Source organism: Rhododendron vialii, chromosome 2a, assembly GCF_030253575.1.
Source record: "Rhododendron vialii isolate Sample 1 chromosome 2a, ASM3025357v1".
Classification (NCBI taxonomy): Eukaryota; Viridiplantae; Streptophyta; class Magnoliopsida; order Ericales; family Ericaceae; genus Rhododendron; species Rhododendron vialii.
The window spans coordinates 24,655,922-24,683,270 of NC_080558.1; the positions used below are offsets into that span (position 1 = coordinate 24,655,922).

At 43.6% G+C, this 27,349-nt stretch overlaps 2 long non-coding RNA genes across 3 annotated transcripts in view; one reads left to right on the forward strand and one right to left on the reverse strand.

Moving 5' to 3' along the window:
• The window catches only part of LOC131316355 (uncharacterized), a 41,781-nt gene extending 21,248 nt beyond the window's left edge, over positions 1–20,533 (reverse strand). Inside the window, exons 1-5 of one of the 2 annotated variants that reach the window (XR_009197076.1) lie at positions 20,152–20,533; positions 4,445–4,537; positions 4,165–4,312; positions 3,984–4,037; positions 321–408 (exon numbers count right to left, since the gene is read on the reverse strand). This is a non-coding gene — a long non-coding RNA (uncharacterized LOC131316355). Of the gene's footprint in view, positions 1–320; positions 409–2,784; positions 2,926–3,000; positions 3,578–3,983; positions 4,038–4,164; positions 4,313–4,444; positions 4,538–20,151 lie in introns of those variants that run through there. The other variant, XR_009197077.1, reaches the window with a different exon arrangement.
• A 7-nt stretch (positions 20,534–20,540) lies between these two features.
• On the forward strand, positions 20,541–25,358 carry LOC131316356 (uncharacterized). Its single transcript, XR_009197078.1, has 2 exons — positions 20,541–20,608; positions 25,049–25,358. It is a non-coding gene; the product is annotated as an uncharacterized LOC131316356 (long non-coding RNA).
• Positions 25,359–27,349: the final 1,991 nt, after the last annotated feature.

Sequence of the window (27,349 nt, forward strand, 5' to 3'; positions counted from 1 at the left end):
TAATGGTATGCTGCAACAGGTACCATGTCGTATCGTCATGTTCTAAATGCTCTGATCACTGTGTGGAGATGCCTCTCCAAGGGGGTGTCTACAAAAGGACTGGTGCACAAACTTTTATTGGTATATAGAGAAAAACCAAAATTTTCTACCCTACTAAGAAACTCAAACATACGTAGTCAACATATTCTCAACCCAAGTTCAAAAGTGTGGCTCAAAGGACAAAGATGAGTACCTGAACACAATAAAAAAGGAGAGAAATGTAAAGCTACCTTTTCCAATCAGCCAAAACAAAGGACCAAGATGAGTTCGAAGTCGGCTACCTTAAGCTTCTCGTCATTGTCACGGTGGAGTTCTAAGGAGCATGTTGTGGATGTTGTTATAGTGTCACAAAACCACAGGAAACTGATCCTATACAATATCAACTCTGCAACCAATCAGCTTGTTTAAGTTCATAAGCTCTAGGTCATCACTTGTAAGCACTATATCAGCTTTTATATATCAACTTCAACACTTTGGAATATGGATTTTAGCACCCATAGGCTATAACATACCTATTTCAACACTTAATCTTCAATTTTAAAATTCTGTAACTACAAAATTTAACTTAGTTTCTAATGAGGTGGTGGTTCCATGCATAAAAATAATGACCATGTTTGTTTTGGGTTTCAAGGAAGTTTTTTGGGGTAATGAGTGGCTATGTAGCACAGATATGGACATGGATATAGACACGGACACGGGACACGACAATTCTTTAAAAATGGGGGTACGGACACGGCGGGGGACTCGCCATGTGTATAAATCAATAAAAACTATATATATATATATATATATATATATTTCTTTTATGAACCATTGTATATGAATAATTTCACAAATTGTAATTTTTTTCAAAGGCATAATTACAGTTTAACCCAAATATTTTGAATAATTTTATATTAAGCCCCCAAAATTAAAAATATAACATTTTGACCCATAGCCGTGTCCCCAGCCATGTCCCCCGCGTGTCCCCTATCAAAAAATAATAAAAATTATGGGACACGTCATGTGGCGTGTCCAATACGTGTCCCCATGTCCAATACGTAGATACGGCGCCCTTTTGGAGTATCAGGATAGATAGAAAATGAGAGTAATAATTGGAAAGAAAGTTTAGTGGGGACTGTGCCCAGAGAAAAAAGTGTGGGTCTAGAGACCCAAAACGAACATGGCCAAAATGAAGCATTTATGGGGTAGTTGGAATTGTTTAAAAAAAATAAATTTGCATTTTTTCAATTTCTTAGTAGTGGCAATGTGACGGTGGAGTGTTGTGGGTTGATGGTGATGAGGTGTTTGGTGGTGGTGGTGGTGGTGATGGTAGTGATGTATGGGTTCGGCTGGCAGTGATGTGATGATGGTGGTTGTCGGGGTGGGAGAGGGTGGGGTGGGTCGTTTGCCAGTTACTTATTTTTGGTGCGATGATGGTGGTTGTCGGGGTGGGAGCAAAGGGTGGGGTGGGTCATTTGCCAATTACTTATTTTTGGTGCAAAGGTCCAAAATATGTTGCAGAAAAGATAGAATAACCACAATGTCCTAATTAAAACAAGTTTAGAAATTCACCAAAATGTGCTTAGAATTTTTGACTGTACAATAGAAATGGCCCTCAAGGACTAGTCGACTCGCACGCAAGCTGGACACTTTAGGACTAGTTGATCAAATCCCACACCAAACCATAAAAGATGAGCTGAGCTGCATCCCTTTTATGTATAGAACTTCTATAAAATCAAAGAAGAAAAATGCTTTTAATCGTATACTTCAATGGTTATATTGCACAAACAAAACAACTTATGTGTTCTTTTCAACCTTAATAGAAATACTAGTGAAGGGGCCGTTGTTATAGTAATTGGCTCAATGCATGAAGTTTGTATCGTAATGGAACTCAGGGTGTAAAGGATGGAAACAGAATTGTTATGACAAAAGCTAAATAGTACAAGATAAATTCGCGTTGCAACAAAAATATAAGCAAAAAGACTGCACAATTCCATTAGGTGCAGGTGCAGTAACTGGGTGAGGACCACTTGTCAATCTATGTGATTCAGGATCGAAGGGCATGGATTTGAACTCTGCTCAAACTACTATTGTACCATGTGTATATATCATTTGCTGACAAGGTACTATGATAAAAAGACCTAGAATTCAATGCTTGCTCACATTCTTCAACTGAATAATTTCAGGGTACGTGCAAGGCCTGTGACCTAGTGTTATAAAATGAACTTTTTTGCTGTTCGAGTTTTGAACTATAGTACAAGGTGGTGAAAAGAAGATCAAGAGTTTAATGTGGGTGGTAATAATGCTGGAAAAACAAAATACGCAAGCATGTGCTATTAGGAGTTGATTCAAAACTATAGTTATCTTAAAAGAGGAAGATAAATGTAGGTTTATGAGACAACTCAAAAATAGTTGTACTTTAGAAGTACCCGCATTAAATAAAGTAACAATGAAGAATATACCTATAAATCTTGCAAGAATAATCTTAATTGATTATGTAGTACTATCAGAGAGTGCATGGAAATTAACAGAACTAAAGCAAGGATTGCAACAGAGAAGAACTAGAAGCTGGACCTCAAGAGATAAGCGGAAATACCAAGAATGAGGAATTTGAATCATACTGAGTTGTAATAAAAAAAGAAGCCTTGCAACCCATTGCTACTCAACATATTATTTTGATAAGTACCTTGGAATCTGAAGTCCTTTTGAATGCAATTCAAGGTATGGAAACATGAGATTTTTTTTTTAACAGCGTAGGTGTACCTTGGACAACTCCTCTGGTTTGGCTGTGAGAGTAAAGAGAATCCAACCATCTCTCCTTGTCTAAGTTGTTGTTGCAAAGCTAGAAAGTGTTTGTCACTTGATGCTCTCTTGAAGCAACTGTTCTTTCCAATTACCAATTAACTTTGCAAAACAGTTGAATGTGGATAAAGCAGACATTGATTAGATGTCGTATGAAGGAACTGGGCTAAGTAACACACCTGCCCCCAACTCTGATATATGAGATCATGGTTGATGGGTTTCACTTAAGTAACTGGGTTAAATAACCCTTGCCCCCAACCCTGGAAAAAACAAACAAACTTTATTTCTAACTTAGAGCATGGACAAATCTTGGAAGATGAAGTAGTTGCAGGTAGCATATTATAGTTGTCCCAAGTTTTAATCCATCATAAGGTCAAGTTGGCTTAGAGCGTGAACAAACTTCACATGAGAGGCACAACTGACCTAGGAGTTTCCCACGTGCACTTGATTAGGTGGATATGTGAGGGTTGGGAACCAAACAAAGCTTTGCTAGTCCAAAATATGCAACCTCATAATAAACTAAAATTAAGCATCAATGATACTAATGGAGACTAATATTTAGAACCAATGAACAACACAACTCAACACCTTCACCGCCATTTATCAGATGCTCTTTTCTGTATACAAAGAAAAAATAGAAATAAAGAGGGTCGGAAAAGGAACATTTAGTAAAGAAGTAAAGAAAGTACGTTGCCAATGGCCTATGAAGCATCGACACACCTAAGTAGTTGTCATACCCGTGTCAAAGTTAAACACACTAGGGACGCCGACATGCCAGAAAAACACATTGCATACTTATAGGACACGAGGGAAACGTGTACACTAATGTTGGATCAACCATGACCACATACACTGTGTACTTTTGAAAGACCAAAAGGCTTTGAGGAAGGAAAAATTGTTGCCCATTTGTTGTTTTTGGCATGTTGCCAGAAGTAAACGATGCAACCTTCTCTTTTCTTCCACAACTTCTTTTTGTGCACCTCATTGCCTTGAACAAAAGAACATAGAGTAACAAACAAAAACAATAGTAAGCATAAAAATCAGTTTCAAAACTCATCCCCATGAATTTTGATTTGTGTTAGGGCCATTTAGAACACAAAAAATTCAAACACCCCTACTTGCAGAATATAATATAAACTAAATGAATTGAGTAAAACTACCATTTGATGCGTGGTATTGACAGGAATGGTATTAATGGTTCAGAGCTAGAATAGCTGAAAGAAATAAAAAGATTACCCATAAAATCAAAACTTAGAACCAATGCATAACTTAAGAGTAGGATACTACAGTATTTTAAAAAAAAAAAACTCTGAATTGAGCAAAAGAAAACTAAAGACAAACTTGATTGCAATGGTTTCAGTAGATGGGGATGGTTTGGACCCGTTGCCGCAGAATCATGGGTTGCGACTATGGGGAGGGAGTGGGTGCTACAATGGGAGGTGATGCAAGGGGTACACAACACAGGCGATGTTCGTAGTGTGGCTATAGCCTGCATTTGTGGTTGTTGACGAATGACGACCAATGGACATAAAGCTTATTTGCCATTATTTAGACATCCAATAGACATATTACAACAAATAGGAACACAAAATAATTTTGAAACTGAACAAATATAGCTCACCACATAATAAGAAGGCCACTAGTCATAGAATGCTGATGATGATGGCCGGCAGCATTAGAGGGTGATCTTTAGGCTCATAAGTTAAGCCAATACCTGTTTCCAGTAGCAGATGTAATGGTTAAGATGATCAATTGAGTCATTGACATAAAAGGCATAACTAGTCATGACATGAACATGGATATTCTACCATGCTCCCAAAACCACATTTTCAAAATATTGAGTCCAGATTTGTAAGGTGGTTTGGGTCATTTTAAAAAACACCTATGTTGCGAACTCCATTCACAACCAACCAAAGATAATTGGAATTGATTTCAGTCACAAAATAAAAAATTATGAAGGTGATATTTAAAAAACTTGAAGTTCGTTGTCACTCCCCAAAACTGTCGAAGCAGTGGACAAATCCTAACTCATCATTCAAGATTGATGCTTCTCTCTCTCTCTCTACAAAGAAAGTTAACAAAAATCTAAAATCATCATTATTAGACCATTAGTTAACCATTGCCAGATTCGTTAGTCTCAACACTCTGTTTCCTTACACTACTAAATAATCCACCAAATCTAAAGAGATAAATCATAGGGAGGATAAACGTATAGAATTTTTTTGATTCAACAAAAAGTAAAAAATCAAACAGAAAAATAAGGGCAAAAAAAAAAATAAAAACCAAACATTTGTTGCTTGAGGAAGGCTGACAAGTGATGATTCTGTTGGCGAGAGAAAGAGGGAGATAGGAGGGATGGGGGCAATGGGGCTGAAAATAAAATGGTGGTGATTCGTAAGAGAATTGCTAGACCTGGATGGGGCAGTCGAGTGAAGATTGAACCACTGCAAGCAACTAAAACCCCTCCGCATGAAACCACTAGGGGAGAGAGAGAGAGAGAGAGAGACTATGGAGGATGAGAGGAGGAAGAGAGAGAGGAGAGGAGAGTTTTCAAATTTTGAATTGCAAGAAGAGGAAACACGCACCGTTGGAAAGTGAGAGAGAAGGAAATAGCCATGTATTTACAAAAATGCCATCAGATTGTGTAGGATGATGGTCTCAGCTGTTGGATTTATCCCATCAAATTGTGTATGTTCGACTTTGTCCCACATCGCTCATTCAAGCCACCAAAGCTTGGTTAATATAATCAAGAGATTACTTCATCTATAGCCAATTGATTTTAGGTTGGAACCTTCCAAGAAATCTAACATGGTATTAGAGCTAGGTCTTGGGTGGCCTCACCTCTCGTGGTCAAGTCTCTGTCGCCCGAAGCAAATCTCCTGGTCAGCTCAATTCGCACCTCACGTGCATCGGGGCTACACGTGAGGGGGAGTGTTAGACTTAGTCCCACATCGCTCATCTAAGCCACCTTTGGCTTGGTTAATATAATCTAGAGGTTACTCCATCTATAACCAATTGGTTTTAGGTTGGAACCCTCTAACAAATCTAACAGGATAATGGTCTCAACCATGGAATTTATGGAAATAAATCCAACGGTTCAAAATATAGGGATTTCAAAAGCTAAGCTTCCTTGTTGGGAAACATAATAATACTTTTGAACTTCTTTCCCATCGAATCAAAAAAAACAAAAACAAAACTTCCCCATGACAGTATGTGAGAATTTTAGCTACAACTATTCTCATATAAGAGATTGAGATTTTGGCAACTAAAAAAAGCATTGTATCATGATAGCTCTCCATTATGTAACGAACGACATTAGATCCATTAATTCATTGGAAAACCACAAAGGAAGTTGAGCTAAAGGCACTGCATTAGCTCTCAGTAATAAGGTCACCTTATAAATTTCCAAGAACAATCATGTAGGGGGCCGAAATATCCGAAGGTTCATCAGGTCCAAAAGGGGCGATGAGGGTTCACACGTTGTTTGACCCATCATCCAAGCTATCACGGTTCGCCTCCAAATAAGTCTGGACGTCGGCTGGCCGAAAGATAGACAGAACCACGAGTACTTCACCGAACAATTATAAGCAACATCCGAACGTACGACACATAAGTTCGCTCGGGGCTTTATCAAGCGCACGGGTACTTCCGTTTGTTCGGCCAGGGTGTGCCTCGGCCGGGATGTCATACGCTCGGATAATTCGTATGCTGGACGCGGGTCCCGCCGAACCTGGACGATTGTGGAACCTTCCATAAATATCTACTGATATTTAGGCTGTCCTCTCTTACATTCGAAGTGACATCTCTGAACGATGTGACCCTCCTGACATCAGCCCATGTGGCTCTGAAAGACTAGGGAAGTGGTGTTCATTAACTGGCCCTGCTAGAAAGGCGCCAACCGAGCAGAACGTGACACGTGGAAAGTGTGGCCAACTTGCTCAGCACTTCACCTCTTTGCCTATAAATAGAGAGGCATGACCACTGAGTAAAAGGATCAGAAAAATCTAGTCTAAAGAACACTTCTCTCTCCTACATATTGTTCTTACTAAACTTCTTCTTCCCATCTACTGACTGGATCATCGGAGTTTCTTCCCGGAGGAACAACCCCCTCCGGTTTTGCAGGTACATCAAGACCGGCCATACCAGAAGGAGCACGAAGAAATCACGCCCCCACAATTGGCGATTCTGCTGGGGATCGCAGAAAACAACTTTCGGGGTGTTCTTTGTGTTCTTCGCATTCATAATCCGTTGAGGGCCTTTGTTCATCGCAGATCCTGTTTGTTCTTCATATTTGCACGGAACAAATGGCTCAACATCTCCCACCTCCGGGCCCAGAGAACTTTACCCTTGGGTTGGAAGGCTACGGATCTATCAACCTTGAGCCCCGTCAAGCGGCTAGGGCAGTTCCACATGTAGCCCGCCAACTTTGTTTTCCACCGACCGAGTTGGATATCGCCCTGGCCGAACAAAAACGTCAGGCAGCGGTTATTACTATGCTGCAACAACGGCTAGAGGAGCGGGACGGGGGGTTGACCGCAACCCCTACCAACGAACATCATGCCGAGCCCAGTCGACCGAATAGATCCCGCAAACGACGTCGGCCGTCTCGCCCACCCCAAACGGCCGAACTCGCTGTTACCGAACGACGAACTGTCTTTGAGCGCCTCGATCAGGGGGTTTCACGACCTCGGCTGACAAGCATCATTCGAGCCGAGAGTACTAGATCCTCGGCAACGGGCTCCACGGCGGGAACCAACAGGGGAGGCGAATCTGTCCAAACACAACACCGCTCCGAACGTCGGATGAATCAGAAAAGTGGGAAGAGGCCCGTGGACTTAAATGATCCACCTCGGCGACCCCATACCAGTAGCAACCGGGAATATTCATTTCAATCGCGACATAATTCCGAACGTCACGATGGGCGACACTCAGCCAACTCTGGCAGTCGACACCGAACAGAAAGCAGAGGAAACCGTTCGGAGCACGATAATACGATTGTCCTCTACGATCAATTCACGGGCCTGCCAACCGTGTACCAACCCGTCGACCCGGCTCTTCAACCTTGGCACGCCCCATTGACAAGCTTGAGGGAGGCACAGGCGCCCTTAATGCTAGCTGCTCCACGACCGAGGGAAAAAGAGGAGCACCGTCGGCGCCATCGGCGGGAAAAGAGAGACTCCGGAGCGGCATACTGATGTTCTTCCCCCTATCGCCCCACAGATCACAGCCGAAGGGCAGGCCGAAGACAATTCAAAGCTCGGGAAGGCAAAGGCTTCCCCCTTCGTGGATGCTATTCAACAAGAGCGGCCGCCAGACAGATTCGTCATGCCGAAGCTGAAGCGCTATGAGGCAAAAGAGGACGCAGTCGCGTTCGTTTGTCGCTTCAGGCAAACCATGAGCCTCCATAACTTTTCTGACGCTCTTATGTGTAAAATCTTCCCGCTCACTCTCAGTGAATCGATCATGTTATGGTACAATCAGTTGAAGCCCAAATCCATTTCTTGCTTTAACGAGCTGGAATTGGAGTTTAGCAAACGCTTCGTCACCAGCAACATTCAACCGAAGACGTTATCAATGCTGGTGAACATGCGAAGAACGGCGGGAGAAACACTGCGACTCTATACCGAGCGTTACTGGGAAGTCTATAACCTTATTCCCGACTGTGATCAAGGGGTGGCAGCCGAGTCTTTCATGAATGGATTGGACCCAACCTCGGCAATGTTTCGTGACCTCTCACGAAATCCACCTAAGACGATGGGGGAGCTCATGACAATAATCGAGAAAGATTGCGTTCACGAAGAAGCGATGGCCGAGCGGCATACGTCAAAGGCTGAACCTGCCAAGACGATAGGGCCGAAGAAGCAGGTATCGAACGTTCGCCAAGGGCAAGGAAGCCAGGGTAGCTCGGGCCAGGCATCGAACAAGCCGAACAACAAGGGCCGACCCTCTCAGCACCCTCAGCCACAACCCTGGACACAAACGAAAAGAGAACCCCGACCGGACGAATACGTCGCCGAACGTACGGTATTCACTGAACCTATTTATAAACTTCTTAACATCATTGGCAAATTGCCGTTCTTTGTTTGGCCAACGGTACTCTTAGGCACCGTCGGAAGCGGACCGGGGATGTGCACGTATCACAAGGAACGTGGCCATTACACCACGCAATGCCCACCTTTCAAAAGGTATCTAGAAGAGCTAGCAGCTGCCGGTCACCTCAATCAGTGGATCGACGTTCGGCAAAATCCACTTCCTCCGCCTCCCCCTCTTGTTGGCAATCTCGTAAGCGTGATACAAGGGCTGGTATCCGAAGGAATGGCGGCCGAACTTCGTTCGGAAATTGACAGGGCTGTCGCCTCTGCGTCAATCTGCAATGTGGGAGCCTCGGGAAAGCGAAAGTGGGAAGATCCGAGCTTCGGCGGTACCATAACTTTTTCTTCCGACGACTTAAAAGGAGTGCAACTTCCACATGCAGATGCCCTCGTCGTCACTATTGCCATCAAAAAATCAACCGTACAACGGGTATTGATAGATCAGGGAAGCTCGGCCGATGTCATGTTTTTCTCCACTTATCAGAGCCTCGGATTATCTCCCGCTCAACTTCGGACAGCGTCAGCCCCCCTTGTCAGTTTTACGGGAGCCCCGGTATGGCCACTCGGCCTGATTACCCTCCCTGTGCGAGCTGGATCACGCATCCTGGAGATCGAATTTGTCGTGGTCGCTTCGCCAAGTCCGTACAACGTCATTCTTGGCCGAACCTGGCTACACGAGATGCAAGCGGTTGCTTCAACATATCACCAGGTGGTAAAATTCGTCGGATGGAACGGACGACAGGAGAGCCTGTGAGGCGATCAAATCCAATCCAAGAAATGCTACATCAGCACTGTAACGAACAAACAGAGCTGCATGGAGGTACAATGCGTGGCTGCCGCTCCTACCCCAGTGATTGAGGATGTTGGTGTACTCGCCGAACAACGGTCAGCCGAGGAGCTGATACGTTTTTCCATTCCTGGAGAAGAAGGAAGATATTTTTTGATCGGGAGTTCATTGAGCATGGACGAACGGGAGGAGATGTATCAATTCCTGATGAGGAACATAGAGGTCTTTGCTTGGACACCACAAGACATGCCGGGCGTGGACCCTTCGTTCGCTATGCACTCATTGAACGTGGATCCGAATAGGCGACCGGTTGTGCAAAAAGTCCGACGCTCGTCGGCAGCGCATACCGAAGCTGTGATAGCAGAGGTGAATCAACTGTTGGAAGCTGGCGTCATTCGGGAAGTACTATACCCCACCTGGCTTGCCAACCCAGTGGTAGTCCCGAAGAAAAATGGGAAGCTAAGGGTCTGTGTCGATTACACGAACCTCAATGACGCCTGCCCTATGGATCGATTTCCACTTCCTCGGATTGAGCAGATGGTAGATGCAACGGCAGGATGCGAGCGCTTAAGCTTCATGGACGCGTATCGGGGCTACCATCAAATAGCTTTGGATCCGGAAGACCAGGAAAAAACGGCTTTCATCTCGCCTCGGGGAACCTTCTGTTACAAGGTTGTCCCGTTCGGCTTGAAGAATGCAGGCGCCACGTTCCAACGTTCCATCACGAAGATGTTTCCTGGCATGCTCGGCGTGAAAGTAGAAGCTTATATTGACGATTTGGTTTGCAGGAGCATATTCGCTCGGGACCACCTTCGAGATCTGGGGGAGGTCTTTGCTGTTCTAAAACATAGGAAAGTGCGTCTCAATGCCGAGAAGTGTGCGTTCGGCGTTAGCTCGGGGAAATTCCTAGGATACATGGTGAGTCGCCGAGGAATCGAAGCTGATCCTACCCAGATTTTGGCTGTGCAGCGGTTACGAGCTCCAACGACAATTAAAGAGGTACAGCGGCTCACGGGGATGGTTGCTGCCCTGAACCGTTTCATTCGACGTTCGAGCGATCTCTGCCGCCCGTTCTTCCGAGCAATCACAACAAGCCGACGCAGATTTGTATGGACAGAGGAGTGCGAGCAGGCTCTGCAATCTTTAAAGCAATACCTATCTCACGCTCCTTTGCTCGTCAAGCCCCTGCCCGATGAAGATCTCTATCTTTACCTTGCCGTTTCTGACCATGCAACGAGCGCGGTTCTTGTTCGGAGAGAGGGGATGGACCATCAACCGATCTTCTACTCGAGTAAAACGATGACAGATTCTCAGACGAGGTATCTGCCTATGGAAAAGTTGGCATTGGCTCTCGTTTCTGCTAAAACGAGCCTCTTGCCCTACTTTCAATCCCATAGGATTGTGGTCCTCACTGAGTTTCCTCTCAAAGCTGTTCTTCGGAAAACGGACACGTCGAGCCGAATCCTGAAGTTTTCTCAAGACTTGGCCAACTTCGACATCCAATTCGAGCCTCGGACAGCTATCAAAGGGCAAGTCTTGGCCGACTTCTTTGCCGAACTCACTCCCGGCTTACAAGACGAGGCCAATGCCCTGGCAACTGCCGCTGATGAAGCTCGGATTCAAGAAGAAGAGGTTTTGGAAGGGCCGTCCGTCTGTCAAACCGAACCACTCCGTGCTCGGTATACCTTCGGACGCAAGAAACCCAAACGACAATGGAAGCTCTTCTCCGGCGACGCTTGGCGACTGACCGTCGATGGAGCTTCTAATGTTCATGGAGCTGGTGCAGGCATCGTCCTTGTCTCACCTAGCGGGACTGTTCATGAAAGCGTGGTTTCAATTGGGTACACGGCGACGAACAACGAGGCGGAATATGAAGCTCTAATTGCAGGCCTCCAGCTTGCTCTTCGGCTGGATGCGGATTCGGTTCATGTCTTTTGTGACTCTCAGCTCATTGTGGGGCATTTAAACGACGATTATAAGGCCAAAGATCGACGCATGAATGCTTACGTGAGCCACGTCTTAGATTTGTTCGGAAGATTTGGACGCGTAGAAGTGGAGTGGATCGCTCGGGAGCATAACGCCCATGCTGACGCCCTTGCAGGTCTTGCTTCAGTCTACAAGACCTCGGGTAGTCGCACCATCACCTTTGACGAGGTCCCCGAACCGAGCTTCGAAAAGCCGTCTGAACAGGTTATGGCCATCGCCCTCGGCTCAAGCCAGCTGGATTCTGTGGTTGCTTACCTGAAGAATCAAGTGCTACCGACGAACAAGCGCGAGGCGTACAAAATCCGTTGCCGAGCTGCCAATTTTTTCTTGGGACCGAATGACAATCTCTACCGACGGACTTTTACTGGCCCCGATCTGCGTGTCGTCCACGACGACCTCGTGCCAGCCGTTCTGGAGGAACTTCATTCGGGTAGCTGTGGGGCTCACTCAGGAGGACGGTCCCTTGCACAGCGTGCCCTAACGCAAGGCTATTGGTGGCCGAAGATGGTCAAGCAATCCGAAGACTACGTGAAGCTCTGTGTTCGGTGTCAGAAGCATGCATCTCTCATCCACCAGCCTGCGTTCCCCCTTAAAATGATCACCAGTCCATGGCCGTTCGCGGTTTGGGCTTTTGACATAGTTGGCAAGATGCCGAAGGCGCCCGGAGGATTTGAGTACATGCTCACTGCCACAGATTTGTTCACCAAGTGGGTCGAAGCCTCCCCCTTGATCAAGACCACCGCCAGGGATGTGGAACGCTTTATCTGGAAGCACATTATCTCCAGGTTCGGCGTGCCGTACGCCATACTATCTGATAACGGTTCCCAATTTGTCGCCTCCGCTCTCAAAGCTTTTTATGCGAAGCGCCATATTACCATCCAAAATTCCTCGGTGGCATATCCTCAGGGTAATGGACAAGCCGAAGCATCAAACAAGACAATCACTCGGGGGCTGAAGCGCCGTCTGGATCGGAAGCTCTGCAAATGGGTGGAAGAGCTTCCACATGTCCTTTGGGCCTATCGAACAACGCCTCGGCGGTCCACCGGCCGTACTCCGTTCGCTATGGCCTACGGTATGGAGGCTGTCCTCCCTTTATCTACTATGATCCCTACAGTTCGGACGGAGAATTTTAACCCTGTCGACAACAGTGCTCTAGTGGGTTCCGAGTTAGATTTTGCCGAAGAACTGCGTGACAATGCTAACCTTCGGCACGCCGCGTACCAGCAAGAAGTTGCAAGGGGCTATGACCGCAATGTTCGTGCTCGACCATTCAACGTCGGGGACCTAGTCCTTCGGATGGTTACTGAAGCGACAAAGTTGACCAAGCTAAAAGACCCCTATGAAGGACCTTACCGAGTGGTTCAGAAGATCGGGCATGGAGTCTACAGGCTTGCTGAGATGGATGGCACGCCAATCGCTAATCCATGGAATGCCCAAAAGCTTAGAAAATTCTATGGCTAGTGTTGGCATCTTTTGTATTTGCTTTTTTGCTCGGCCCATGCGCCTTTGAGCGTTATGCACTTAATATAAATTCGTCCAGTATTCTGCTTTATTTTTACACAAGGGGTATTTTTTCTAGCTCCAGTAACATCTCTTGTTTGGGTGAAATTCTCTAAGCCCCTGATAATTTGTTTGTTCGGGTGCAATTCTCGAAGCCATTTGTTTGATCGGGTGAAATTCTCGAAACCCATGATCACTTTTTCGGCTCAGTTTTCCCATCCTACTGCCTTATTCTATTCCTACGGTAATACAATAGGGCAGGGGGCTACCATATGGGTAAACCTGAGTTCATCTCTCAGTGACTTCAAAATCACATAAACAGTCTTTCCGAATGAAAAGACTTGAAATATTTCTGAGATGTGATGTATATACCGAATAAAAAGACTTGGCAAATATTTATATACTTGGAAACAACATCCATACCGAACGAAAAGACGATTGTCATTCAAAAAGAAATTCTCCATGATTTCGTTACATCCAATGGTCGGCAGGGTTCCCATCGTTCGGAGCCAACCATTTTCAAAAATATAAAAAAAAAACATAGACTTAACAAGAACAAATCTAATCCGCTGCAGCATCAGCTGGAGCTGGTGGGGTTGGAGCGTCGGTTTGGGCCTGTGGGATTGGAGCTTCGGCCGGGGCTGGTAGGGTGGTCGAGTCGATAGCGTCGGCTGTTGTATCCTCTGCTGTGACTTCGGCAGGGGCGAAGGGTGGTATTTCCACCAGACTCCTCCTTTCGTCGTCAGCTTCAGTGCCTGCATCGTCGAGACCCATGTTGTAGCCGAGCATAAAGCTCTCTTTGTGCTGGGCCTCCTTGATCTCGTCCTGCACTTCAAGGACTTGATCGGTCACGTCCTCTTCGGCCTGGGCGTATCCTTTCTCGTACTGCCCCTGCGCCTCTTTCTCCATCTCCTTCTTCATCTCTTCCCTCCCCAAGGCTCTCCCCTCGGCCAGACCCTCATCTTTTCCTTCGGCTCTGGTCTGCTCGGTAGACTCCTGCAACCCCTTGATAAGGTCATTTTGATTGGCGACCTGAACCTCGAGGCTTTGCCTCACGAGCTCGGATTGCTCCAAGCTCTTCTTATACTCCTCGGCCAGGGCCTTGTTGTATTCCACCGACTGCTTTTGCAGCTTTGACTTCTTGTCATATTCGGTGAGATGCAGCTGGGCACTCATTATGGACTGGGTAGCCTGTAAACAAAGCAAAACGAAAGTCATTCCGACGAAATAAGGCATTTGTGCAAAAAAAAAAAAAAAAAAAAAAAACAAAAGAAATTCGCAAGTGTAAAAACATTTACTTACCCTTCCTGCGTGATAATAGTATTCACTCAGGGCTGCTTTCAGTGAGGAGGGATTCTGTACATCCCTCGGCAAAGCTAGCCCCGAGTGGAGGGTGAAAGCCAGGGAGGGATCCTCCCTCAGGCTATCAGATTTGAGGACCTGTTTCTTGCCAGGTGTTATGAAGCTCGGCACCCATGGGGTGTCAAGATCGAAGGCAGTCACCCTCCCTTCTCCTCCTGCGGCCGCTTCTTTCGGGTGCTCCACCTCTTGGCCCTTCCCCTTAGTGGCCGCCCTCACCTTCTTGCTCGCAGGTGGTTCCTTCGGGGAAGGAGGAGCGCTCAGTGGTCGCTTTTTAGAGGGTGGGGGAGGTGGGACTTTCTTGCTCGGGACCGAGCCTGAAGCGGCTGCGTCCCCAGCCTTCTGCAGTCGGGCCTTCTCCCTCTCTTTTTCCTCCAGCTTCTTCTGGAGAACCTCCTTGATATTTCTCGGAGGCATAACTTCTTGTTGTTCTAGGAAAGGCTCTTCCTCGGTCGGAAGTCGGATTGACCCTCGGAGGGGTTTGTCGAAGCTCGGTTGGAGCTCTTGTGGAATGTCCTCGGACTGCTCAGGCTCGTCAGTTACCTTTCATCGGATCCGACCGCCGTAGGTAGCTGTATATTTGAGGATGGTTGGGGCGTCTCTTTCCTCCGCTGGGATAGTGAGCAGGGAGTCGGCAAGACCGCAACCTTGGGCGGCCCTTAACAGTACCTTGTTGATCTTGGTGGTATCTGCCGAAGAAAAAAAAAAAAAACATGAAATCGTAAGTTAAATTTTTACAACTGAAATCAGAGCAACAGAAATAAACGTTTGAAATAACGGACAAGTGTTCTTACTCGGCGTGCCTCTGCGTGTGGCTATTTCAAACTGACCGTATTCGTGTTCGGGGAATTGGAAATTTCCTCGAACTTCGACGTAGTCAGAGGCCCACTTCTCCGAGTCGTACATGCCCTCGGGAATGATCTTTTGCATCTTCCTCCGGGAGCAGAGGTAGTATCGAGAGTACCGAACGTCTCTCGACATCATATAATTTTCAAAAAAATGAAAGGCTTCTAAGCGGAACATCTTCACCTCAGCAAGGGCGATTACCGAGTGAATGATGCGGTAGGAATTGACGCTCAGCTGGCACGGAGTGAGATTGAAGCGGTGAAGTATCTCTCTCAAAACTCTGTGCATCGGGAACCGAAGGCCGCCTTCTGTGATTGCCATAAGGGGGACAGTGACATGTTCGTCACCATATTTTATTCGGTTCCCTCAGACGGGTGTAATGATAACGTCGTTAGGGATGTCGTAAACGGCCCGGAAGGTGTCCAGGCTCTTTTTATCTTGGAAGCATTCCAAGTAAGGGCAGGGGTCCTTTCCCGTTCGGTCAGGGATCACATCGGGGTCCATCGGAACGATCTTCCTCCTCACCTTCGGCGGATGCGACGAGGATTTCCCAGCAAATCCGGCCCCTTCATTCGCTCGGCTTGAGGAAATAAGCGGAGTCCCTGGTCTCGACTCGGCTTCGTCAGCTCCTTCGGCCTCCTCTTCCTCTTCTGCTTCGTCATGAGGACTCTCGGACGAAGATTCGCCTATGTCTATAATATCGGGGTCCGGCCCGATTGTTCGGAGAGGAGCCACCATGGCGGGGTAGTCGACTCCTTCTACACCCTCGGGGATCCTTCCGCTTGATCCCGTTCGGTAATTTCGGGCGAAATCTCTTATAGCTTCGGATAACCCCGGATCGGATCTACCAAAACCCGAATCTTCGGAATCCATCGACCGATAAGATTCGCCCGAAGAAGGTGACTTTGCAGACTCCATACCTAGAAACAGATAAGTGCATGGGATAAGACCGTTAGCGATTTGCATGGCCAAGAATCTAAGTGCCTACGTTCGTTGTTTTGTGTCGTTAGGAGAGATATCACCTTTGTTCGGTTGTTTCCCGAGCGATTCCCCTCGGAAGAGATTCCGAAGGAAGGGCTCATACCGATCAGGAAAACGGTGGGGGACCCTACGCGTTCCCAATGGGGAAACAGAGATTGAGAAGCTTCACAGGGGTTGTAAAGCTTCTTAAAGACTGCCCCTTTGTAAAAACCTCACGCTTGAAGATGCCCTCGTGTTCGGAAGAACACAATTTCAAGGTGTTCATACGCTCGGAAGAACACATGAACACTTGGGTTTCAGGCGGTTCTCAGTCAAGACCAAAAGGAAAAAATCGACCAAAAAGGGGGGAAAACATTCGAAAAAACACTCAAAATGCATCAAGAAACGGAGGGGCTCAAGAAATACCTGAGAAATCAAGAGAAATCTGTGATCAAAAGCCTTCAAATATGCAGATTTCTGGCGATTTCAGTCTGGAATGGTGCTTGAACAGTGAAACGATCGAGAGTCAGAGAGAGAGTAACCTTCTCTCTCCTTCCCTCTTCCCTTTTATACTGGGTGTAGCATTCGAAGCGGTATCTCACCCTGACCGTCGGATTTGGGCGGGAGACTGATGTGCCGCTCGATGAAGGACGCGTGGCAGGTATGAAGCGTGCCGTACCAGCACCCAATGAAATCGTGACACCTGGCATCGATTCAAATCGACGGTTACAGAAGCATTTAATGAAAGGCTGCGCGCGCGTCTCGAAGCGTTTCAAATAATTTCTGTCCGTTCAACTCTGACGGTTCGTCTGGTCGATCGCTCTTCGGACTGATGGTTCTTCGGTTTTACGTCTTCGTTCGGCCAGGTTCTTATTCAACTCCTCTTTCATTTCCGAGCAAGAAAAGAAGGAGTTGAGGGGCTATTGTAGGGGGCCGAAATATCCGAAGGTTCATCAGGTCCAAAAGGGGCGATGAGGGTTCACACGTTGTTTGACCCATCATCCAAGCTATCACGGTTCGCCTCCAAATAAGTCTGGACGTCGGCTGGCCGAAAGATAGACAGAACCACGAGTACTTCACCGAACAATTATAAGCAACATCCGAACGTACGACACATAAGTTCGCTCGGGGCTTTATCAAGCGCACGGGTACTTCCGTTTGTTCGGCCAGGGTGTGCCTCGGCCGGGATGTCATACGCTCGGATAATTCGTATGCTGGACGCGGGTCCCGCCGAACCTGGACGATTGTGGAACCTTCCATAAATATCTACTGATATTTAGGCTGTCCTCTCTTACATTCGAAGTGACATCTCTGAACGATGTGACCCTCCTGACATCAGCCCATGTGGCTCTGAAAGACTAGGGAAGTGGTGTTCATTAACTGGCCCTGCTAGAAAGGCGCCAACCGAGCAGAACTTGACACGTGGAAAGTGTGGCCAACTTGCTCAGCACTTCACCTCTTTGCCTATAAATAGAGAGGCATGACCACTGAGTAAAAGGATCAGAAAAATCTAGTCTAAAGAACACTTCTCTCTCCTACATATTGTTCTTACTAAACTTCTTCTTCCCATCTACTGACTAGATCATCGGAGTTTCTTCCCGGAGGAACAACCCCCTCCGGTTTTGCAGGTACATCAAGACCGGCCATACCAGAAGGAGCACGAAGAAATCACGCCCCCACAAATCATAGAGCACAAAACATCACAACACAACATCCATGCATCATGAAGCATAAACACCCCAAACCCATCAAATAATGTACATTGAAAGTAAGCTAGAAAACAAAGGTATGTGATTTATGCAGGGTCGGTGCCTGAAGGCACGATGAAATTCGCTCACACGCTCATAATCGTAACCAACATACAACATTACCCGCACTGCTCCAATCATCGAGTATTCCAGCTATTCCGGTTAATACAATCCACATATCTCAAAGTTACATAGCATGAAGGCACGGTTCGAGCTTTTAGACACAGCTCGAGTACTTAGCACACACAAATCAATTATGGGCTCACATGCAATATCCCATTTTAACATAGTGATGACCAAAAGGAATTAACCAAGTACAAATTATCCTTCAAATTGAACCCGACAAACCCAAGGAGGGAGGGAGAGAGAGGCAAGCTAACGATACTAACACTTTTGAGATCTACCAAATTACTCGTGCCTAAGTTACCTGTAGACACCTCCCGGGAGCGGGGCATCGCCATACAGATTGATCATCGCTGTTTGTTTGGTTGTTTGCCTCATAAACCAAGATCATGGATATTCCCATGGCTAGGAACATCGCCACACGATAGTGGTTAGGCACCCCTCATTGCCCAATCGTGAGATTAGCCCATAATTTGTTCAACATAAGATTAGTACATGCTTTATGTAATTAGCCTTTAAAAAGTTAATGGTGAGCCGAGACGATAATGAAAACATGCATCATAAATAAGCAGAAAATAAGAGAGCTGTCCTAGAGAATGGATCTCTCGGCTGGTGAATTGATGTCACGGCCAAGGGATCCTTCTGGATTGATGTATCGGCCGAGGGATTGATTCCCCAGTCGATGTTCTTCCTCACACTAGACTAAATGATTAGCAGAAAGTCAAAACGCTACGATTGTAGTACAAAAACGTAAAAGAGATCAAACTAATAGGCCCCTTGGCCTCACCACCTTGATCCCTCAGTTGCTTGATTGCTTCGGATTGAGTGGGATTGATTGATTTTGCTCCTCGAAACCCTAAGTTTAGGGTTTGAACTTCGGGGTTTGATCGCCGGATTAGCGGCTGCCTTCGGAAGGTTAGGGCTTTTGTAGTGGGGAGTTGAAAGAGTATAATGGCAGAATTTCGTGGCTAGAGAGGGTGTATTCTGTGTATAATTTCGGAACCCAAAGGCCCCTTTATATAGGCAATTGATGACTCACTTCGGCCAATCAAATGGCGTGAATCAAAAAGGAATTCTAGGGTTCAAAGACCTCTAAACGTAATTTGCTACGTGGCCCGAACGCATCGGAAAAAGGCTACTTGGGTTTTGTGATCGGATCAAACGATTGACAGAACGTTCCAGAATCTGGAAAATAGACGATCTGGCGGCCGAGCAATAGATCTGGTAGCCGAGGAAATGATGTTGCGGTCGAGGAATGGATCTGGCGGCCGGCTAATCAATCTCTCAGGGAGATTTTCAAGCAACAGGCTTCATGGGTGAAGAAATGATGTTGAGGCCGTGAGATCAATGTTACAGCCGATAGAAAGATTCTCATAGGATTCTGTATTTCTGTCTGAAAGGCTATTTGGCTCTAGATTGGGTCCTCTAAGTGGCTAGAAGTTCTCACCATAAGTCCTAAGGTTCACGAGAAGTCAATCAGCAATCATTGTATCCATATATCATCATCGGGATGGTCCCCAAGGTGGGACTTGAAATAATCGTTAGGCCAAATTATGGTGTCTACATTAGCCGCTTGTTAAAAAGCTTGCGATGGCTTCTTCTATCGTGATAGGTTACTCGCTTGGTAACAACTATAGAGAACACTCTATGGTACAAGAAAGACATTGAGGGGAAATGCCCTACTTGAGAACTCTATTATGGACTCCGAAAAAACTCTACATGAGTCCCAGAAAAGAGACAGATTTAAGGAACCGAAACATGTAGCTCTAGTTTTTTACTTTGCCCAGAACAGTTTTTCACAAATCCAACAATTAGGACAAAAAAAGGACCAAGAAAAAGTAGTCAAATGGGCATACGAAACTTGAAAACTGAAGGAAAAAATTAAGGAAAACTAACTACGACTGATCTCAATGACAATAGAACAGACCTTATCAAGATAAGAACATATTGAAGTATGTAATATTCTCATCTTTGATCTTTCAACGGTTCCTTTTTTTGTTTTTCTTGACATCTACATCAAATGGTGCAAAAAAGAAAAGAAAAATGTGAACATAACGACACAGTTAGTCTTAAACAAAAAGTCCTCTCTAAGTGTTACCCATGATTGAGATTACACCCCTCACAAGTTATGTACACTTTTAGGACCGATGGAACCCAAACTTCATATCATTTAAATTAACGAGGGACAAAATAGTAAAATCTAAAATTTAGCCTAGCCAAGAGATAGGAAGGGGATCTCTAAAAATAAACCAGCATACTCATACTTGAATACTAGATTATTAACACAATACGCTTATAAAAATGGCTGGAAGCTCGCCTTATGTTCTTCAGAGGGATGATCCAGAACATAATTTGAAACAACAGTTGCATTCACTACCATCTTTGTCTTACTGAAAAGAAAATCGGTTATTAGAGAAGAAAGGAAAAAAAGGAACTTCAAAGGGAAAAAATGTAAAAAAAAAATAATTTTATAGCGAGCCAATCTTTTGAATTGTAACGCCCCCAAGTTTTGGGTACGTTAAATAGACAATTTTCATTGAAAACTAAGTAGAGTCTGGCTCTTATTACATCATAATACTTACAAGAGTACTTTTATTACATAAGGGTGGGTAACTAAGGTTCCTAACTACAGGTCTACCTGCTCCTCCATCCTTGCCAGCTCTTCGGCTCCGAAAGCCTCCAAGGTGCACAGCTTACCCTGTTCATCTACAAAGTCTGACACATTATACCGACGTCGCCATCAGTATAATATGTCAGGGTCACCAAAGGTAACACCATGAGCTACGAAAGCTCAGCAGAACAAACCCATACCCGCTAACCCATATCCTACAAACAAAAGATCATATACAACAGATAGAACAATAACACATCCACATTTGCTATTCAAACTATCTTTGGTGTCCATGATTTTATGAGTTTCTCCTATGCAACTCATCGTAGACCATGTCACCATTTTTCATATACCGACCAACATTTCAAAAATCATTTTTCAACACACCCAACCTCGGTTTCGCCATTCCGGGTTCCCGAGTATCCTCACAATAGTTTCGCCGCACCGGGTTCCCATTGGCACACAAAACTTGCATTGGCTCCTCTCCGCGGATAACCAAGCCACATTACCAATGAGGCTACCACGTCCGGCCATATTGGCAATCTTCACAATGGGCTACCAAGTCCGGCCACATTGTGGTTTTCACAATCCACGCAATGGGCTACCAAGTCCGGCCACATTACGAGTTTTCATACACACAACGGGCTACCAAGTCCGGCCACATCGCGAGTTTCCATACACACAATGGGCTACCAAGTACGGCCACATTGCGGTTTCAAAACACATCTCATCATTATCCACACCCTAGGTGCCATGTTTCTACTTCATTGATTTTTGTGTCTCGTTCTCATGCATAGACTCCGCGGTAGGACGTTCACATACGTACTCATAAATCATTCATTGAAATCTTGAAACTAAACTAGCAAGATCATCCAACTCAATATTACTAATCGTGCTCAAGCATAACACCACATGTACGGATGTCCTTGGAGTGAAAAATTACTTATGCTTTATCACACAACAAGTAATACAAGCAATTCATGTATACATGCTCATAACCATTCTCAAGATCAAAAATAAGTTCGTTGCCTATCATGCATTCCAAACATTTTAAGTGATAGATAACCTTATCTACTTGAAAACTAAACGATAGATGACCTTATCTACTTAAGGAAAACGGTCAAGGAAATTTATACTTCCAACATACGGTTTAATGCTTATACGTAGAGTTAATGGACTAAGGATTCTACTTTCTAGCATACGGTTCTATACATAGAGTTAGGGGAACAAGGGATTCTACCTTTCTTCTTGGCGGAAGTGGCGACTACGGAAAAAAATGAGTACGTCGGGCAGAGTAACTTCCTACGGTATGCTTCCGGAAGTTTCGAAAGAGAAAGGTTTCTCTCAAAACTTGATCTTGACTAAACTACTTGAACTTTTTGGATCGAAAAGGGGTTTTAGGATAAGTTTCTTGAAGAACTTAGGAAGAACTTCAAGAATGCTCAAGAACAAGAAAAACAAAGTAAGAGCACTAATCTTTTTCTTGAGAGAGAAGTTGCTAGGTGAAGGTCTGAGTTGAATGCTTGGACAATGGTGCTATTTATAGCAAAAGTCTTGGCTATTACCCAAGGAATAAAATTTTTCCTAGCAATTATTGTCCAATGGGTAAAGATTTTTCCTATTAAACTATTCAATTAAACACATGTGTACTTTGGAATAAATTAAGTATACATACATATATATATATATATATATATATATAAATAAGTCCAAGTACACAAATATATATATTAGTATGTACCATGCAATCTATGTAGATCCATAGTATCCAATAAAAAATTATAAGGTCAAAATCCCTTATTAAAATAATCTAAATTAGCACATGTTTCTTATTAAAATATTAAATTAAGTACTTTAGGAAATCTAGGCTTTAATATAATATGATATATATGTACCCATGTCCACATATTCAAATATATAAGTAGGTACCAAGGATCCAATAAAAAATTATAAGATCAAAACCCCTTATTAAAACAATCTAATTTGGCACATGTTTCTTATTAAAATATAGGATTTTGTACTTAGAAAATCTTAGGGAAATCTTGGGTATATGTTATAAAGTACACACATATATATTTATATAAATATATCATCACATGGGAAATCTAGGAAATGATTATTAAATAAAATCCTAGTACTTATTTATTCTATTATCCAATGGGTAATATACCCTAGGGTTATTGACCAATGGATAAAAGGGTGAGGTACTATATACACTAGAATAATACTATATGTCCTTTAGGCATGTGTATATATACCTATATATAATTATATAGTTGTACTTAACAAATCTATCAAAAGATCTTGGATGAAAGATCTATTGCCCAATGGATAAAAGTTTTCCTAACTTTTATCGTCCAATGGGTAAAGGTTAAAGGTCCAAAGGGTTCTACTAGGGTTTGAAAGGTTCAAAAGGTTCAAGAAGGTTCAAAAGGCTCATCTAGGGTTAGGAGAAAGTAACTAGATAAATTGGTAGTTAGGTCCCTCTAACTAATTGGTTAGAATCTAACTATACTTGCCAAGTAGAATCTCTAGCCAAGAAATATAATTTTAAAAGACCAAAATCTAATTATAACAGATTTTTAGACGTACAAAAGGAATTTTTGGAAGCGAATCCAAGTATTAAAATAAAATTCAAATTTTTAACAAAATTTATACTTACTAAAAATCAGGGTTGTTACATGAATTCACAGCCATGATCCATGAAGAAGCCCAGAATTGCCCCAAATCCAATAAAAGCTAAAAGAAAAATAGAAATTGCAAATGGAATTGTCACAGGAATTGCTGATATTAAGAATCACCAACCTTCACCACAAGGAAAATCATTAGGTTTGTCTATCAAAAACATAAAAAGAAACAATAGAAAAATCTGACAACGACTAGCAATATAGTGACCGAACTTTTGGGCTTACTCACAGGTCAGCAGGGCTGATGCTTTCTATATTCACCCTTGGAGCATTAAACCAAGCTCGAGCCGCCATCCATTCCAAAAGACCTCCGCATTAGCTCATTTTTTGGTCCGCAAACATATAGTCAGTTGATCACTTTCTCCACCAATTCGCAACAAGTCCTTTTCGTCAGTTTCGTTTTTTCCTGGAGGTTTTAAAATTGATCTTGAGCTGATATCAACACCCCCGGGGTTAAGAAAAAAGCTTTGGGGCTTGGATTAGGGAGCATGCAACCTCCCATGATAGCAACATGGTCATACTACCAGTACCCTCCAAACCTAAATTACAATCCTAACCCCCCCGATCACCACCAACCCCCTTCGCCGTCCACCTATGCCTTCGCACCTCCCTTCGCCCCCACCACCGATTCCCCCTTTACCTTCAAAATCCCAATCCTGTCCCCACCCCTCCCACAACCTCTAATTCTCAAGCCTTGAAACTTTGCAAATCGGACTTCACCACCTCTTAAAAAATTGGAGATTAGTATGTGGAAGGCAGTGGGCGGCTGAGTACATCGAGATGATGGATTGCGGAGGAAGGCGTGGCTGTGGACTGTATAAGGAGTAATGGTGGGTGGCGATGCAGTGGATGATGGTGGAGGGCAATGTAGAGTTGTGGAGGGTGAAAGAGGCAGCCACTCTTGTGTCAGCTGTGGAGTAAGGAAACCAGGGGAGGGAAAGCCCTAACATAAACAAGGGCAAACAAGTAATTCTATTATTTTATTCTAACAGAGTAAGCCCCTTGGTGGACTAGTGATAGATGAAGGGGTGTATATGATCAGTTTTATAATAGATGAAAAGGCGTACTTGATAAGGAGTGATAGATGAGGGGTTGTATATGATTTTTAACTTAAATCCTTATCAGCCTAAAACATAAAACCAAAAACAGAACAAGTAGAATCTTGACCAAGAGAGATGTAAAGACAATACCTTTTTTTTTTTTTGGTCAAAGCACCAAATATGTCTAGTTTTTGTACATTGAGCTAATGTAGTTGTGTTAATGTTTAGAAGTTTAAACAAATAAGAGGGTTCTCCTACTTGATAAAGTGTTCAAAACTGATCCCAAGTTTAGTACTTTCACCTCCTCATTTTGAACTCATGTAGAATTAATACAGAGAAGACCAAGAAACCATTAGACTAGTTCGTATGGGCATTCCTAAATCTTTCAAAAATCATCATAAACATCTCAAAATGCTTGTTTTGTTGCTACTTCAAAATTAGTAATCAGTATTTTGCAAAATTATTTCTGAAACAAGAACAGAGAAGGCTTATATGCTTCAGCTTTACAATTTTTGATCATTTTCATGTGTCATCATCGAGCCTTATAGCATCAAGCCTTATGGAGAGAAACATTGGGTATGGCCGAGACGAGATTGGTTTAGGTTCACCTTGCAACAACGATGCAACGTTGGCAATTTTGCAATTTTCAGCCACTGATTCCATCATTGCCAACAACTTGACATTGTAACGGCCATGGATCTATAGTAATAAGCAGAGAGCAAACAAAATACACATAAAAGAAAAAAAATGCTCAACATATAGCTGGTTGATATTAGCAAAAAGGAAAAAAAGAAAGAACAGTACATATCCTTTGAAGTATTTTTTAAAGAACGATGCTATTTTCAACTTGCTAAAGAGACGGGGAGAAAGGAAAGATAGATCTGAAAGGCCAAGAAAAGTGAGATTTATTGGTGAGAGAGAGCATTGGGTCTCTGATCAAAAAAATATAAATTGGGTCTATGTATAACAGAAGAGAGTTGTCACAGTTTTGTTGCAGAAAACCTGAGAACAATGATGATGGAAAATCCGAAGGACTGATCTGATTTTCCATTCAGAACAAAACCCTGAAAATTTAAACTACTCCACAAAAATCCAACCCAAACTGGCATGCACATTTCTTCAATTGAACTACTGAAGGTTATTTTGGTCTAAATGGGAAACAAAAAGACATGGCACAGAGAGCAGTCAGAATTGCTTGCACCAAGCTATAAAATACAAAGTCTGGTTCAGTAGTCAAATAGGGAACAATCCCAAAAATACCCTTAAACAGCCAAACCATAAAACGATGAAGAAGGTCAAAATAGTAGAATCACAAGGGATGAAAACTTATTGTTCTATGGATCTTCATGCTCTATATATATAGGGAAGGAAGTGGGACAAAACTGTATATGTTGCTGCCAATTTGAATGCCAATGGAAGAAATTATGATGGAATCCAATGACAGAGGGAGACCTGAAAGCGGGAAAGAAAGAGAATTGATGCGTAAATTACGAGAATGGAACTTATTTAACTCTTTTTACTCGATAGAGAATCAAATATCCTAGTTTACCCGTGCAGTTATCAGTTATCGCAGATTATGTTATTGAGTTTGAGGAGAACATAGAAGTAGCTCAAAAACCCAAAACAAAATATATGTGGCAATAAAGGGCAATCTAGGTATGATAACAAAAACAGATGTGGCTTCGAAAAAAGCAAACACCAACTTGTGCTCTCCCTTCATACTAGTATAGATTTACATTAGTCGCAACTAAAATAAATACAAAGCTAACATACATATGCATAAAAATTTTGATTCCGAATATAGGTTGCTAAAAACTGTAAACATATTAAATAATGTCAAACATAATCTAAAATCATACGCAAAAAGAAAAAGAATAATTCAAGTCATCCGTATTTATTGCTTAACAATGAGCAAAACACCCTTGAAATGCTCAAAACTTGTATGTATAAGCAAGAAAGAGGCAAACGAAATGTAAAATGATATTTTCCAGGGAGTAAGATCTTTTGAAAGTTTGAAAAGCAATTCATGATTCAATGAGACTTCAAATGCAACAAGGTTGACTAGTACCTTACACAATTACCAAATGTTATGTACTTTAAAAAAATTGCAATGATATTCCATATGACCCATACCAAACTTCTGGTTTGAAAATACGTTTTAGATTAGGATGTGTGTAGTGCAATGCGAAAAACAACACTCATATAAGATAATAACTGATAGTAGAGTCCAATTATGCATCCATAACAAAGCGGGCCAAGCCTAGAGAATGTTGAAGCCCTATTGGTGTAATTTTATTTCTGGCGCGAGGAAGAACACCAGCCAACACTTTGATGTGTCGGCTGATACATTAAACTAGTGTGATCTCTTGGCTGACAGATCTATTCTGCAACCGACAAATCAATTTGTTGGGATAGCGTACTTTCCTATTGTTTTCTGTTATTTCCTGCATGGCGTCCCTTCCCCTATCCTGTGTGATTTATTTTCTGTTTGAATCACCTATCACTTATTAATGGCTTAATAAAAAGGTTTTGCGTATGGAATCAAATAAAACAATAGTTAGCTTTGCGTAAAATGATTATGGGACAGTTTTTGAGGCTGGACGGTGAGGGGTGCCTAACACCATCCCCTTGCCGTACCTTTGGCTTCCGATTCCATCCCTGTTTGTTTTCTTACTTTTTCTAAAACTAAGTGGTGACTCTCTAATAGTGTTTTACAAGTACGCCATAATGGGCACTTTCAGATAATGGTATGCTGCAATAGGTACCACGTTGCCATGTTCTAAACGT